A 14,266-nucleotide genomic window follows, 5' to 3' on the forward strand; every position below is an offset into this window, starting at 1 on the left:
ACTGCTGGCGTCCGAAAGGCAGACGCACTGCCGAGTGCACTGGGAGAGAGGAGAGAGGTGAGCAGCGGGGCCGACGGAGAGGGCTCAGCCGGGGAGCCCCGGGTGTGGCAGGGTTGCTCTGGGGCCTTGGCACATGCCCTTTCTTGCAAGTGCCATGCAGGAGGCTTCTTGAGCTGGCACCTGAGTGTCTCTGTCTTCCTAGCTCGGGCACAGGAGACGGCACCTGGGAGAAGGAGCTACTGGGCTGATGGATCCGAGGCTGCTGGACCTCCCCCTCGGGGTCAAAATCCCTGTGTTGCCCGGCTCCAAGCCTGTCTTCTGCAGGGCAAAGCTGGGGGAAAAGGTAAACGAAGCAGAAAGGGGTAGAAAAGCTCTCTTCTTTTACGGGGTCCCCGTCATTCAGAGAAGGGGCGGCCTTGTGCCCACCTGCTCTACAGCGGGAGCTGCAGCCCTTCAGTCGCACAGGGCTGGGGAGGCGCGGGGAGCGCGTGGCTCCATGGTGCCAAGAGGAAGGAGGACTTGCCCCATAGCGGTGCTCCAGGCTGGCCAGAGCTGGATGGAGAGGAGTCTTCCAGCTACCTTTAGCTTTGCACAAGCACAGCTTGGCACCTCTGGGGAGCAGCGCAATCCTGTTTTGCAACAAGGGTGAATTGCCTGAGGAAAAGGCATGGCTGTAGGCAACATTGCAGCTCAGCTCCTTACAGGTGCAGCACGGGGTGCACCCCTCTCACCCCCGCAGTAAACAGCTCCTTGTCTGCCTCCAGCACCGGTAGAGATAGCCACCGGACGGGGGGGTGTAGGCAGAGGCCGCCTTCTCCGCTGGAGAGTCTCTGATGTAGCGAGAGCTCTCCTCTGGGTGGGAAGCAAGCCAGGGACTAGCCTGTACCTCGGAGCTTTGGAAATGCCAGCCTGTGTGTGTGAGGAGCTCGGAAGCATGTTCGTCTCCGCTGCTCTCTCCTGACCTGGAGTTCATCCTCTGGAACATCTCCCTTACAGCTTCAGCGGCCCTCATGCTATTTTGACCTGGGAGATCCCTACGGTCGCCGACTGCCCACAGAGTACAACAGCCTGCACGACCCCCATCTCCGGGCCTACCACAAACGCCAAGACAACCTGCAGAGGCTGAAGAGAGGGGGTTTCGTCACCAGCGATGGCAAGGTAGGTTTGGCCGATAGTCGTCGGGCCGATAAAAACGGTTCCCTCCGAGCGGGGTTCCCCGAGCGCAGAGGGAGCACGTGCAGAGGAGCAGCCCCCCTCCCGCTGGGTTTGGGCTGTTTCGGGGAAGGCAGCCTGCTGCCAGTAGCTGGCTTGACAGCGTTCGGGCGATTTCTGCCCTCGTCTCTCCGTAGGTGGTTTGCACTCTGAAGGAGTTCAACGAGTACAGGCAGTATCTGACCGGACTCAAGCTGGAGGCAGAGTACGTGTTCAGGCGAGAGGAGGTAGGCAAAGCGCAGTGTTGGCGGACACCTGTCAGCGGCACGGTGCCGAGGGCTGGGGCTTGGCTCGCGGCATCTCGGGGGGGGCGCTCAGTGCAGAAGAGACGAGGGCTGTGCTCGTGGGCCAGGCGTGGTGCCGGGGAAAGGACTAGCCGGCTCGGAGCTGAGCCAGCGCAGGGTGCTGGGGTGGGCACGGGCAGGAAGGTCATGTGCAAGCCCGCGTTGTCCTGAGGGAACCCTTCTCTTGTGCCCTCGCCGCGTGGCTGAAGCAGAGCGCTGGCCTGGGCCCGCGTGAAGCCTCAGCACGCAGGGGCGGGAGCGCTTGTCTGGGCAACGGCGAGCCACAACGCGGTGTCACCTTGCAGGAAAGGCTTCGGCAACGCCTGGCCACGTTAAGGGATGCCCACAAACCGCTGGGGACAATCGACGCTTCGTGCCTGCTGGAGCAGCTGCGGCAGCCTCAAAGACCATCTTGCCCACCTCCACCCGCGAGCAGAAAGATCTCCCTGAAATCGGGGCGCTGCAGGAGGCTGAAAGCAGCTTTGGATGAAGGCCAAACCTGCTCCCAACCTGAGCTGGGACAGGAAGGTGCTGAGCTGCCCAGGAGGGTCAGTAGCGGTGCTGACTCCGGCAAGCAGCCAGACCGCGCTGCAGACAGCGTGTCCAGAGCTGCGTCTCAACAACAAGCCGCAACAGAAGCCCAGAAGCTTGAAGAGGTGGCTGAGGCTGTGGTGTGGGAAGTGTTGCAGAGGGTGAAGGCTCCTCGGGCTCAGGCTGCCTGCGTTTTAAGGAGGGCTGCCCAGGGGATCAGGGGAAGCTTGTGTGGCAGCGCCGGAGGAGCAGAGCCTTTGGAGACTTCTCCTTCACTTTGCCAGCAGGAAATCGGACGGGTGGCCAAAGAGCTCGTAGCGACCGTGCTGGAGAGCTTGGCAAAGGCTTTGACATCCAGCGTGGCCACAGCGTGTGAGCCAGGGCCGGCAGGCAGGCGGAAGGAGCGACCTGTTGCCGGAGGAGCCACCCGAGCCGAGGAAGAGAAATCGGGGCAAGCTGAAACAGCAGCTTCCGATGGAGCGTCTGCAGAGGCTTCCCTGGACAAACTCATCAGAGAAGTTGTTGACGGCGTTTGCTGCACCTTGGAATCCTTTGCAACTTCTCAGGTTGAACGAGACCCTAGCTGCAAATATTCCAACAGCCTGGAGCTTCCTGGGAGAAATCTCTCCAAGAGACAGGCGCAGCCATCCCAGGCGCCTTTCTCAAGGCAGGCTGTGGAACAAGCACAGGGACTCCCCAGAGCATCTCAACAGCAGAGCCTGGAAGCAAGCAAGGGACCAAAGTCGCTTGCCTTGCAGCCACTGCCAAACAGAGTCGCTGCTGATGCCTCGCGACTCAGTGGCACGACTGCCGGGGAGAGCATCCAAAATGCCTCCTCCGGAGTTCAGCAGCACCACGCCGAACGGGCTGGGTATGCCACAACTGTTGTCCCTGAGGTTCTTGCAACGGCGCCGAAGTTCGAGCGAGAACTGACGCCGAAGCCGACAGCCTTAGCCAACACTTTGGCTATAAGGACCATGGCAAGCCGCATCATCGACTCTGTTTTAGAGCGGAGCTGTCAACCCGGGCCTGCCCTGAGTCCCAGACTGAATTTTGGAAGGTGCGTCGCAAAGCTGCCTGCACCATCAGATGGAAAGGAGAGCTATCCCGCTGAGGACGTCCTCCCCTCCGTGTGCCCACACTTCTCCGGACAGCCCGTCGTCCGGCGGGTGCGAAGCCCCCTGCCCGGGCAGGAGCACAGCGCAGAGCAGTGCGCGTAAAGCTTGTGCAAGGCGAGCCCCAGCAGCCCGTGTCAGAAAGGAGGGTGTTAGCTGGCAGGCTTGTGGACACTGTCCTGAGGAGGTGTGTGGCAGGAGAGGTGCAGAGCCCCTGGGCAGCTCCACCAGGCAGCACACACAGACCTTACGCCCTTGTGCTCGCAATAAAGAGCTCACTCCCAAGTGCTTGCTTGTGCCTACCTACGTTCAAGCCAGCCCAGGCTGTGTCTGGGCATTTTCCCTGCGGCAATCTCCCTCGTCTTTTTCCCTCCTGCGGCCTCCGTCACGCTAAGACCCGATTTTAGAGGGAATCTTAACCACGGAGGCGAGAAGTAGCCAGCATTTTTGTCTTGTTTAGCAAGCTTTGCTGCCAGGCTAGCGGAGGGGACGGGTCCGGTTCTAGGAGGCCTGGCTTTCACCTTCTGTGAGGGACAATGTTGGCCTTCGCCTTGAGATCCTTTTTGCAGGGCCCTTTCTCCTCAGGCCAAGCTCCCCCAGAAGCTCTGCACAGATAGGTGCTGTCACTGCGCCTGGGATGGGCGGTGGCCTCTCCACCCGGGGCCCGCTCTGCCACGTGTTGTTTGGGTCTGGTCTGTCCTGAGCGGGGAGGCAGGTATGTTGTGGAGGCCCAGAATGGTGCACGGGAGCAGGTTCGCATGAGCAGCCCGTGCCAGGGCTCAGCCAGAGGGGAGCGGCGGGAGCAACCCCCTCTCGAACGGGAGCTCACTACCCTGCTGTGCCGCACACGGGCTTGGCCTTGGACGGTCTCCCATGGAGCATCCCCTGGGGAAGGGAGGCCTTCGGTCCCACAAGGAGACAAGGCCGAGGGTTGACAGTTGACATTCAAACGCTAACTGCTCGGCGGTGGAAATTTGTGACCGAGGAACGATCCGGCACGGAGGGCAAGGAGGCCCCACTGCGAGAAGGGGTTGACCTGGCTGGAAGCAGGGGTGCCAGAGACAGCAGGACTCCCTGCAAGGGAGCGCAGTTTCCCTGGGTGATTAGAAACAGCCTCGGCACTGCCTTGTAGCCATCCTGGAACGGAAGCTCTCAGGGGCCACCTCTGACTGGCCAGCAGAGCTGCTCTGGGAGATGGGCCCACGGCCCAGCTGAGGTGCCCCAGGCAAACCGCTCAAACTGCTCACGGGATGGGCGCTGGTGCAAGGGGAGGGAAGGAACCTGCTTGTGACGCATCATTGCCGACTCCAGGTAGAGCCGCTCTGCCCAATGCATTGTTCGGGTTTTTTGGTTTAGCTTGGTTGTTTTTCGTATTCAAGCACAAACGTGGGTTTAGTTTGCCTCGAGGGGTGCCGTAAAAATTCCCCAATAGCAGGAAACAGAGCCCGGCCTACCCAGAGAACCTCTCGAGTCTTTGGTTTACCACTCTGCCCATCTGCAGAGAGAAAGTAACCCCAGCTGCAGGGAGCCTACAGCGGGCACCTGGAGGGGCCCTCACAGCCCTGCGACACCGGCAACAAGGGACATGTTGTGCAGGCGTTCTTTAGCTCTAACTTCTGGAAGGCCTTCCCACAGGAACTGCTATGTATCGGAGGCTGTGAGCAGTGGCTCGAGGTAAGGCGTGAGCTCCCTCAGTCTCTCTCTCCACCCCAGCCTCTTTCCCGGGACAATGCCAGCCCTTCAGGATCACCAGCACTCGTCCCCACACCTCCACAGCCAGCCCCTCTCTCCCCCAGGCTAAAGGCGTCCTTCTCTCCTGGCTGGCCAAACCAGAGGTCCCTCCTGTTCCCTGGCAAGACGGTCAGCACGCAGACGCAGAGAGGGAAATGCTCGCTGCAGGCAGCTAGGTACGCTCCCGAGCACCTTGGCTGCCCCTGGAGCAGCCAGCCCCTCGGGCCCTCTTCTCACTCATGTCAGCACCAGAAAACACCAGCAGCCAAACCACCTTCCCTCTGCTACTCCAGCCCTGCCCGGTCACTCTGGATTCTGTTCTGAATTGCCTTCTTTCTGTTCGTGCCCTCTCCTCGACTGGAATGGCAAAACCCCGTGACACGGGGGTGAGAATATCTTTGTAAGCAAACTGGCTGGCAGGACGGAGACACGCAGCGCCGCGTGCCTCTGTCGCCTCTGCACCCCGGCCCCTGCCGAGGCTTTCGGCAGAGACCGCCTTCCTCCTGCCCTCGCTGAGCTCCTGGGCTCAGAAGTGCCGTGAACTTCAGTGGGTCTCTTTGCAGGGACGTCACCACGCTCGTAACATCGCAGGCTGTCCCAGCTGATGTGTGGCCATGGGATCCTCTCCGTGAGCTTTACCGATACCCCAACACACCGCAGTGTGCTGGTTTTGGCTGACAAGGCGTTAATTCTCCTCCCCGTGGGGCGCCGGCTACCTTTCCAGCTTCCCGCGCTCTGCCACGTCGGCGGGAGGCTGGCAGGGGCAGAGGGGCAGGGCCACGGCGGGGGCGGCTGCCCGCCGCTGCCCAATGGCATGTTCATTCCGTAGCATGTGACACCATGGCCAGTATATTAAGGGGGGGGCAGTTTTCGGCTCGGAAGAGGCGCGCCGTGGGGCGGGCGGGCGCCTGCGTCGCGTGGCGTATTTCCGCCCTTCATTCCCCGCCCCGCCCGGGTTTTGCGCCTCTCGTTGTTCTCATTTCCATTGCATTGTTGTTGTTTGGGTTTTTTTTCGAAATCTTAATCATCGAACTGTTCTTATCTGAACCCACGAGCGTTACCCTTCTGATTCTCTCCCCGATCTGCCCGTGGGGGAGTGAGCGAGCGGCTGTGCGGGGCTGAGCTGCCGGCTAAACCACGACACACAGGTAAGGAGCGGTCTCTGTTTTTAAAGTGATGGAACCCCAGAGGTGTGACACAACTTCCAAGGGGGTCTTAGTTTAGCTAGTTCCTGTCACTTTTGTGACTCCCTGACTTGCACTGCACAGGGCGTTCTGCTCTGCCTTGCCTAGCTTCTTACAGGCAGAGCCCGGCGGATGCACGGTCTGGCGTCTGCTGCGGCTCTCGGGCGTCCCTGTGCTTTCCAGCTGCAGAGGAACTGCACACAGGGCCTCGCACGTCCCCTACCGGGACCACATACAGCTCCGGCAGTGCTTCCTGAGGGTGCAAATGTCTGTGAACACGGCGCAAGGGGCGTCGCTGTTGTGGCTGAGGAGCCAACGCCGCAGGGAGAGGGGAGTCGGGGCACAGCCGATGCCGCTCCTGCGCTTGCAAAGCAGGAGAAGAGCGGCAGCTGGCGCATGTGCAAGAGGCTGCTTTGGAAGCAGAGGAGCATGGTTCCTGGGCCGTGCACTTTGCTGTTTCCCGCGAGACCCACGGTAATCATCGGCACGTACCATTTATTACTCTCCCTGTTTCTTGCCTTTGTTTAACAAGAGAGCCTGGCAGGACCTCTCCCGTTTCAAAGCTGCCACGACGACCTGAGGAGGACAGGCGACGCACCACCGATCCCAAACGCGGGCACGCAGTCGTTAGGCTCGATGGTCGGGCCGCCGTTCAGCAGGACCTAGACGGGCTGGAGGAAGGGGCCATCGGCGACCTCACCGCATCCAGCCCCAAAGCGGTAGGAAGTGAGAGCCGAAGCGAGCAGCAGAGACGAGGGCGGGGGAGGCTGACTGGGAAGGGGGCAGAGAGGTGCCTGGGCTGAAGGGGAGCCTGAGGAAAGGGCAGGGGAGGGGTTTCCCTCGGCCTCTGTTTGCCTTCTGCGTTGTTTCTCAAGACGCGAATCGGGAATTGGATGTTGACTGCTGTGGGCCAACAATCCAATTCAGTGCAGTCGCCTGACTCGAGGCTGCTTTGCCCGTGACAGGGAAGAGGTCTAAAAAGGAAAAGGGGGAAAGCTGAGCTAAGAAGGAGCCTCTCTGCTGTGGCCGTTCCTTGCATCTCTTCCCGCTTGTCGAGGATGCCTGCTTTGCTTCACAGAATCGCAGAGGAGTTGAGGTGGGAAGGGCCCTGTGGAGATGACCTCTCAAAGCGCGCTCAGCAAGAGCGGGTGGCCCACAGGCCTGTCCCATGGTCCGGTGGGCGGCAGCCGGGCGGCGGCACGGCAACGCAGCGATGTGACAACGCTGCAACGTGACAACGGTGTGATGCGACAATGCCCCGTGGCTCTATATAGCCGCTCGCTGGGAGCCTCTGGAGCGAGCGGAGTCAGCGCAGGGTCGCAGCTCCACGAGAGCTCTTGGAAGGAGCCGCGGAGCGCCGTCTCACTGCTGGCGTCCGAAAGGCAGACGCACTGCCGAGTGCACTGGGAGAGAGGAGAGAGGTGAGCAGCGGGGCCGACGGAGAGGGCTCAGCCGGGGAGCCCCGGGTGTGGCAGGGTTGCTCTGGGGCCTTGGCACATGCCCTTTCTTGCAAGTGCCATGCAGGAGGCTTCTTGAGCTGGCACCTGAGTGTCTCTGTCTTCCTAGCTCGGGCACAGGAGACGGCACCTGGGAGAAGGAGCTACTGGGCTGATGGATCCGAGGCTGCTGGACCTCCCCCTCGGGGTCAAAATCCCTGTGTTGCCCGGCTCCAAGCCTGTCTTCTGCAGGGCAAAGCTGGGGGAAAAGGTAAACGAAGCAGAAAGGGGTAGAAAAGCTCTCTTCTTTTACGGGGTCCCCGTCATTCAGAGAAGGGGCGGCCTTGTGCCCACCTGCTCTACAGCGGGAGCTGCAGCCCTTCAGTCGCACAGGGCTGGGGAGGCGCGGGGAGCGCGTGGCTCCATGGTGCCAAGAGGAAGGAGGACTTGCCCCATAGCGGTGCTCCAGGCTGGCCAGAGCTGGATGGAGAGGAGTCTTCCAGCTACCTTTAGCTTTGCACAAGCACAGCTTGGCACCTCTGGGGAGCAGCGCAATCCTGTTTTGCAACAAGGGTGAATTGCCTGAGGAAAAGGCATGGCTGTAGGCAACATTGCAGCTCAGCTCCTTACAGGTGCAGCACGGGGTGCACCCCTCTCACCCCCGCAGTAAACAGCTCCTTGTCTGCCTCCAGCACCGGTAGAGATAGCCACCGGACGGGGGGGTGTAGGCAGAGGCCGCCTTCTCCGCTGGAGAGTCTCTGATGTAGCGAGAGCTCTCCTCTGGGTGGGAAGCAAGCCAGGGACTAGCCTGTACCTCGGAGCTTTGGAAATGCCAGCCTGTGTGTGTGAGGAGCTCGGAAGCATGTTCGTCTCCGCTGCTCTCTCCTGACCTGGAGTTCATCCTCTGGAACATCTCCCTTACAGCTTCAGCGGCCCTCATGCTATTTTGACCTGGGAGATCCCTACGGTCGCCGACTGCCCACAGAGTACAACAGCCTGCACGACCCCCATCTCCGGGCCTACCACAAACGCCAAGACAACCTGCAGAGGCTGAAGAGAGGGGGTTTCGTCACCAGCGATGGCAAGGTAGGTTTGGCCGATAGTCGTCGGGCCGATAAAAACGGTTCCCTCCGAGCGGGGTTCCCCGAGCGCAGAGGGAGCACGTGCAGAGGAGCAGCCCCCCTCCCGCTGGGTTTGGGCTGTTTCGGGGAAGGCAGCCTGCTGCCAGTAGCTGGCTTGACAGCGTTCGGGCGATTTCTGCCCTCGTCTCTCCGTAGGTGGTTTGCACTCTGAAGGAGTTCAACGAGTACAGGCAGTATCTGACCGGACTCAAGCTGGAGGCAGAGTACGTGTTCAGGCGAGAGGAGGTAGGCAAAGCGCAGTGTTGGCGGACGCCTGTCAGCAGCACGGTGCCGAGGGCTGGGGCTTGGCTCGCGGCATCTCGGGGGGGGCGCTCAGTGCAGAAGAGACGAGGGCTGTGCTCGTGGGCCAGGCGTGGTGCCGGGGAAAGGACTAGCCGGCTCGGAGCTGAGCCAGCGCAGGGTGCTGGGGTGGGCACGGGCAGGAAGGTCATGTGCGAGCCCGCGTTGTCCTGAGGGAACCCTTCTCTTGTGCCCTCGCCGCGTGGCTGAAGCAGAGCGCTGGCCTGGGCCCGCGTGAAGCCTCAGCACGCAGGGGCGGGAGCGCTTGTCTGGGCAACGGCGAGCCACAACGCGGTGTCACCTTGCAGGAAAGGCTTCGGCAACGCCTGGCCACGTTAAGGGATGCCCACAAACCGCTGGGGACAATCGACGCTTCGTGCCTGCTGGAGCAGCTGCGGCAGCCTCAAAGACCACCTTGCCCACCTCCACCCGCGAGCAGAAAGATCTCCCTGAAATCGGGGCGCTGCAGGAGGCTGAAAGCAGCTTTGGATGAAGGCCAAACCTGCTCCCAACCTGAGCTGGGACAGGAAGGTGCTGAGCTGCCCAGGAGGGTCAGTAGCGGTGCTGACTCCGGCAAGCAGCCAGACCGCGCTGCAGACAGCGTGTCCAGAGCTGCGTCTCAACAACAAGCCGCAACAGAAGCCCAGAAGCTTGAAGAGGTGGCTGAGGCTGTGGTGTGGGAAGTGTTGCAGAGGGTGAAGGCTCCTCGGGCTCAGGCTGCCTGCGTTTTAAGGAGGGCTGCCCAGGGGATCAGGGGAAGCTTGTGTGGCAGCGCCGGAGGAGCAGAGCCTTTGGAGACTTCTCCTTCACTTTGCCAGCAGGAAATCGGACGGGTGGCCAAAGAGCTCGTAGCGACCGTGCTGGAGAGCTTGGCAAAGGCTTTGACATCCAGCGTGGCCACAGCGTGTGAGCCAGGGCCGGCAGGCAGGCGGAAGGAGCGACCTGTTGCCGGAGGAGCCACCCGAGCCGAGGAAGAGAAATCGGGGCAAGCTGAAACAGCAGCTTCCGATGGAGCGTCTGCAGAGGCTTCCCTGGACAAACTCATCAGAGAAGTTGTTGACGGCGTTTGCTGCACCTTGGAATCCTTTGCAACTTCTCAGGTTGAACGAGACCCTAGCTGCAAATATTCCAACAGCCTGGAGCTTCCTGGGAGAAATCTCTCCAAGAGACAGGCGCAGCCATCCCAGGCGCCTTTCTCAAGGCAGGCTGTGGAACAAGCACAGGGACTCCCCAGAGCATCTCAACAGCAGAGCCTGGAAGCAAGCAAGGGACCAAAGTCGCTTGCCTTGCAGCCACTGCCAAACAGAGTCGCTGCTGATGCCTCGCAACTCAGTGGCACGACTGCCGGGGAGAGCATCCAAAATGCCTCCTCCGGAGTTCAGCAGCACCACGCCGAACGGGCTGGGTATGCCACAACTGTTGTCCCTGAGGTTCTTGCAACGGCGCCGAAGTTCGAGCGAGAACTGACGCCGAAGCCGACAGCCTTAGCCAACACTTTGGCTATAAGGACCATGGCAAGCCGCATCATCGACTCTGTTTTAGAGCGGAGCTGTCAACCCGGGCCTGCCCTGAGTCCCAGACTGAATTTTGGAAGGTGCGTCGCAAAGCTGCCTGCACCATCAGATGGAAAGGAGAGCTATCCCGCTGAGGACGTCCTCCCCTCCGTGTGCCCACACTTCTCCGGACAGCCCGTCGTCCGGCGGGTGCGAAGCCCCCTGCCCGGGCAGGAGCACAGCGCAGAGCAGTGCGCGTAAAGCTTGTGCAAGGCGAGCCCCAGCAGCCCGTGTCAGAAAGGAGGGTGTTAGCTGGCAGGCTTGTGGACACTGTCCTGAGGAGGTGTGTGGCAGGAGAGGTGCAGAGCCCCTGGGCAGCTCCACCAGGCAGCACACACAGACCTTACGCCCTTGTGCTCGCAATAAAGAGCTCACTCCCAAGTGCTTGCTTGTGCCTACCTACGTTCAAGCCAGCCCAGGCTGTGTCTGGGCATTTTCCCTGCGGCAATCTCCCTCGTCTTTTTCCCTCCTGCGGCCTCCGTCACGCTAAGACCCGATTTTAGAGGGAATCTTAACCACGGAGGCGAGAAGTAGCCAGCATTTTTGTCTTGTTTAGCAAGCTTTGCTGCCAGGCTAGCGGAGGGGACGGGTCCGGTTCTAGGAGGCCTGGCTTTCACCTTCTGTGAGGGACAATGTTGGCCTTCGCCTTGAGATCCTTTTTGCAGGGCCCTTTCTCCTCAGGCCAAGCTCCCCCAGAAGCTCTGCACAGATAGGTGCTGTCACTGCGCCTGGGATGGGCGGTGGCCTCTCCACCCGGGGCCCGCTCTGCCACGTGTTGTTTGGGTCTGGTCTGTCCTGAGCGGGGAGGCAGGTATGTTGTGGAGGCCCAGAATGGTGCACGGGAGCAGGTTCGCATGAGCAGCCCGTGCCAGGGCTCAGCCAGAGGGGAGCGGCGGGAGCAACCCCCTCTCGAACGGGAGCTCACTACCCTGCTGTGCCGCACACGGGCTTGGCCTTGGACGGTCTCCCATGGAGCATCCCCTGGGGAAGGGAGGCCTTCGGTCCCACAAGGAGACAAGGCCGAGGGTTGACAGTTGACATTCAAACGCTAACTGCTCGGCGGTGGAAATTTGTGACCGAGGAACGATCCGGCACGGAGGGCAAGGAGGCCCCACTGCGAGAAGGGGTTGACCTGGCTGGAAGCAGGGGTGCCAGAGACAGCAGGACTCCCTGCAAGGGAGCGCAGTTTCCCTGGGTGATTAGAAACAGCCTCGGCACTGCCTTGTAGCCATCCTGGAACGGAAGCTCTCAGGGGCCACCTCTGACTGGCCAGCAGAGCTGCTCTGGGAGATGGGCCCACGGCCCAGCTGAGGTGCCCCAGGCAAACCGCTCAAACTGCTCACGGGATGGGCGCTGGTGCAAGGGGAGGGAAGGAACCTGCTTGTGACGCATCATTGCCGACTCCAGGTAGAGCCGCTCTGCCCAATGCATTGTTCGGGTTTTTTGGTTTAGCTTGGTTGTTTTTCGTATTCAAGCACAAACGTGGGTTTAGTTTGCCTCGAGGGGTGCCGTAAAAATTCCCCAATAGCAGGAAACAGAGCCCGGCCTACCCAGAGAACCTCTCGAGTCTTTGGTTTACCACTCTGCCCATCTGCAGAGAGAAAGTAACCCCAGCTGCAGGGAGCCTACAGCGGGCACCTGGAGGGGCCCTCACAGCCCTGCGACACCGGCAACAAGGGACATGTTGTGCAGGCGTTCTTTAGCTCTAACTTCTGGAAGGCCTTCCCACAGGAACTGCTATGTATCGGAGGCTGTGAGCAGTGGCTCGAGGTAAGGCGTGAGCTCCCTCAGTCTCTCTCTCCACCCCAGCCTCTTTCCCGGGACAATGCCAGCCCTTCAGGATCACCAGCACTCGTCCCCACACCTCCACAGCCAGCCCCTCTCTCCCCCAGGCTAAAGGCGTCCTTCTCTCCTGGCTGGCCAAACCAGAGGTCCCTCCTGTTCCCTGGCAAGACGGTCAGCACGCAGACGCAGAGAGGGAAATGCTCGCTGCAGGCAGCTAGGTACGCTCCCGAGCACCTTGGCTGCCCCTGGAGCAGCCAGCCCCTCGGGCCCTCTTCTCACTCATGTCAGCACCAGAAAACACCAGCAGCCAAACCACCTTCCCTCTGCTACTCCAGCCCTGCCCGGTCACTCTGGATTCTGTTCTGAATTGCCTTCTTTCTGTTCGTGCCCTCTCCTCGACTGGAATGGCAAAACCCCGTGACACGGGGGTGAGAATATCTTTGTAAGCAAACTGGCTGGCAGGACGGAGACACGCAGCGCCGCGTGCCTCTGTCGCCTCTGCACCCCGGCCCCTGCCGAGGCTTTCGGCAGAGACCGCCTTCCTCCTGCCCTCGCTGAGCTCCTGGGCTCAGAAGTGCCGTGAACTTCAGTGGGTCTCTTTGCAGGGACGTCACCACGCTCGTAACATCGCAGGCTGTCCCAGCTGATGTGTGGCCATGGGATCCTCTCCGTGAGCTTTACCGATACCCCAACACACCGCAGTGTGCTGGTTTTGGCTGACAAGGCGTTAATTCTCCTCCCCGTGGGGCGCCGGCTACCTTTCCAGCTTCCCGCGCTCTGCCACGTCGGCGGGAGGCTGGCAGGGGCAGAGGGGCAGGGCCACGGCGGGGGCGGCTGCCCGCCGCTGCCCAATGGCATGTTCATTCCGTAGCATGTGACACCATGGCCAGTATATTAAGGGGGGGGCAGTTTTCGGCTCGGAAGAGGCGCGCCGTGGGGCGGGCGGGCGCCTGCGTCGCGTGGCGTATTTCCGCCCTTCATTCCCCGCCCCGCCCGGGTTTTGCGCCTCTCGTTGTTCTCATTTCCATTGCATTGTTGTTGTTTGGGTTTTTTTTCGAAATCTTAATCATCGAACTGTTCTTATCTGAACCCACGAGCGTTACCCTTCTGATTCTCTCCCCGATCTGCCCGTGGGGGAGTGAGCGAGCGGCTGTGCGGGGCTGAGCTGCCGGCTAAACCACGACACACAGGTAAGGAGCGGTCTCTGTTTTTAAAGTGATGGAACCCCAGAGGTGTGACACAACTTCCAAGGGGGTCTTAGTTTAGCTAGTTCCTGTCACTTTTGTGACTCCCTGACTTGCACTGCACAGGGCGTTCTGCTCTGCCTTGCCTAGCTTCTTACAGGCAGAGCCCGGCGGATGCACGGTCTGGCGTCTGCTGCGGCTCTCGGGCGTCCCTGTGCTTTCCAGCTGCAGAGGAACTGCACACAGGGCCTCGCACGTCCCCTACCGGGACCACATACAGCTCCGGCAGCGCTTCCTGAGGGTGCAAATGTCTGTGAACACGGCGCAAGGGGCGTCGCTGTTGTGGCTGAGGAGCCAACGCCGCAGGGAGAGGGGAGTCGGGGCACAGCCGATGCCGCTCCTGCGCTTGCAAAGCAGGAGAAGAGCGGCAGCTGGCGCATGTGCAAGAGGCTGCTTTGGAAGCAGAGGAGCATGGTTCCTGGGCCGTGCACTTTGCTGTTTCCCGCGAGACCCACGGTAATCATCGGCACGTACCATTTATTACTCTCCCTGTTTCTTGCCTTTGTTTAACAAGAGAGCCTGGCAGGACCTCTCCCGTTTCAAAGCTGCCACGACGACCTGAGGAGGACAGGCGACGCACCACCGATCCCAAACGCGGGCACGCAGTCGTTAGGCTCGATGGTCGGGCCGCCGTTCAGCAGGACCTAGACGGGCTGGAGGAAGGGGCCATCGGCGACCTCACCGCATCCAGCCCCAAAGCGGTAGGAAGTGAGAGCCGAAGCGAGCAGCAGAGACGAGGGCGGGGGAGGCTGACTGGGAAGGGGGCAGAG

The sequence above is a fragment of the Phalacrocorax aristotelis genome, chromosome 13, assembly GCF_949628215.1.
Source record: "Phalacrocorax aristotelis chromosome 13, bGulAri2.1, whole genome shotgun sequence".
NCBI classification, from domain to species: Eukaryota; Metazoa; Chordata; class Aves; order Suliformes; family Phalacrocoracidae; genus Phalacrocorax; species Phalacrocorax aristotelis.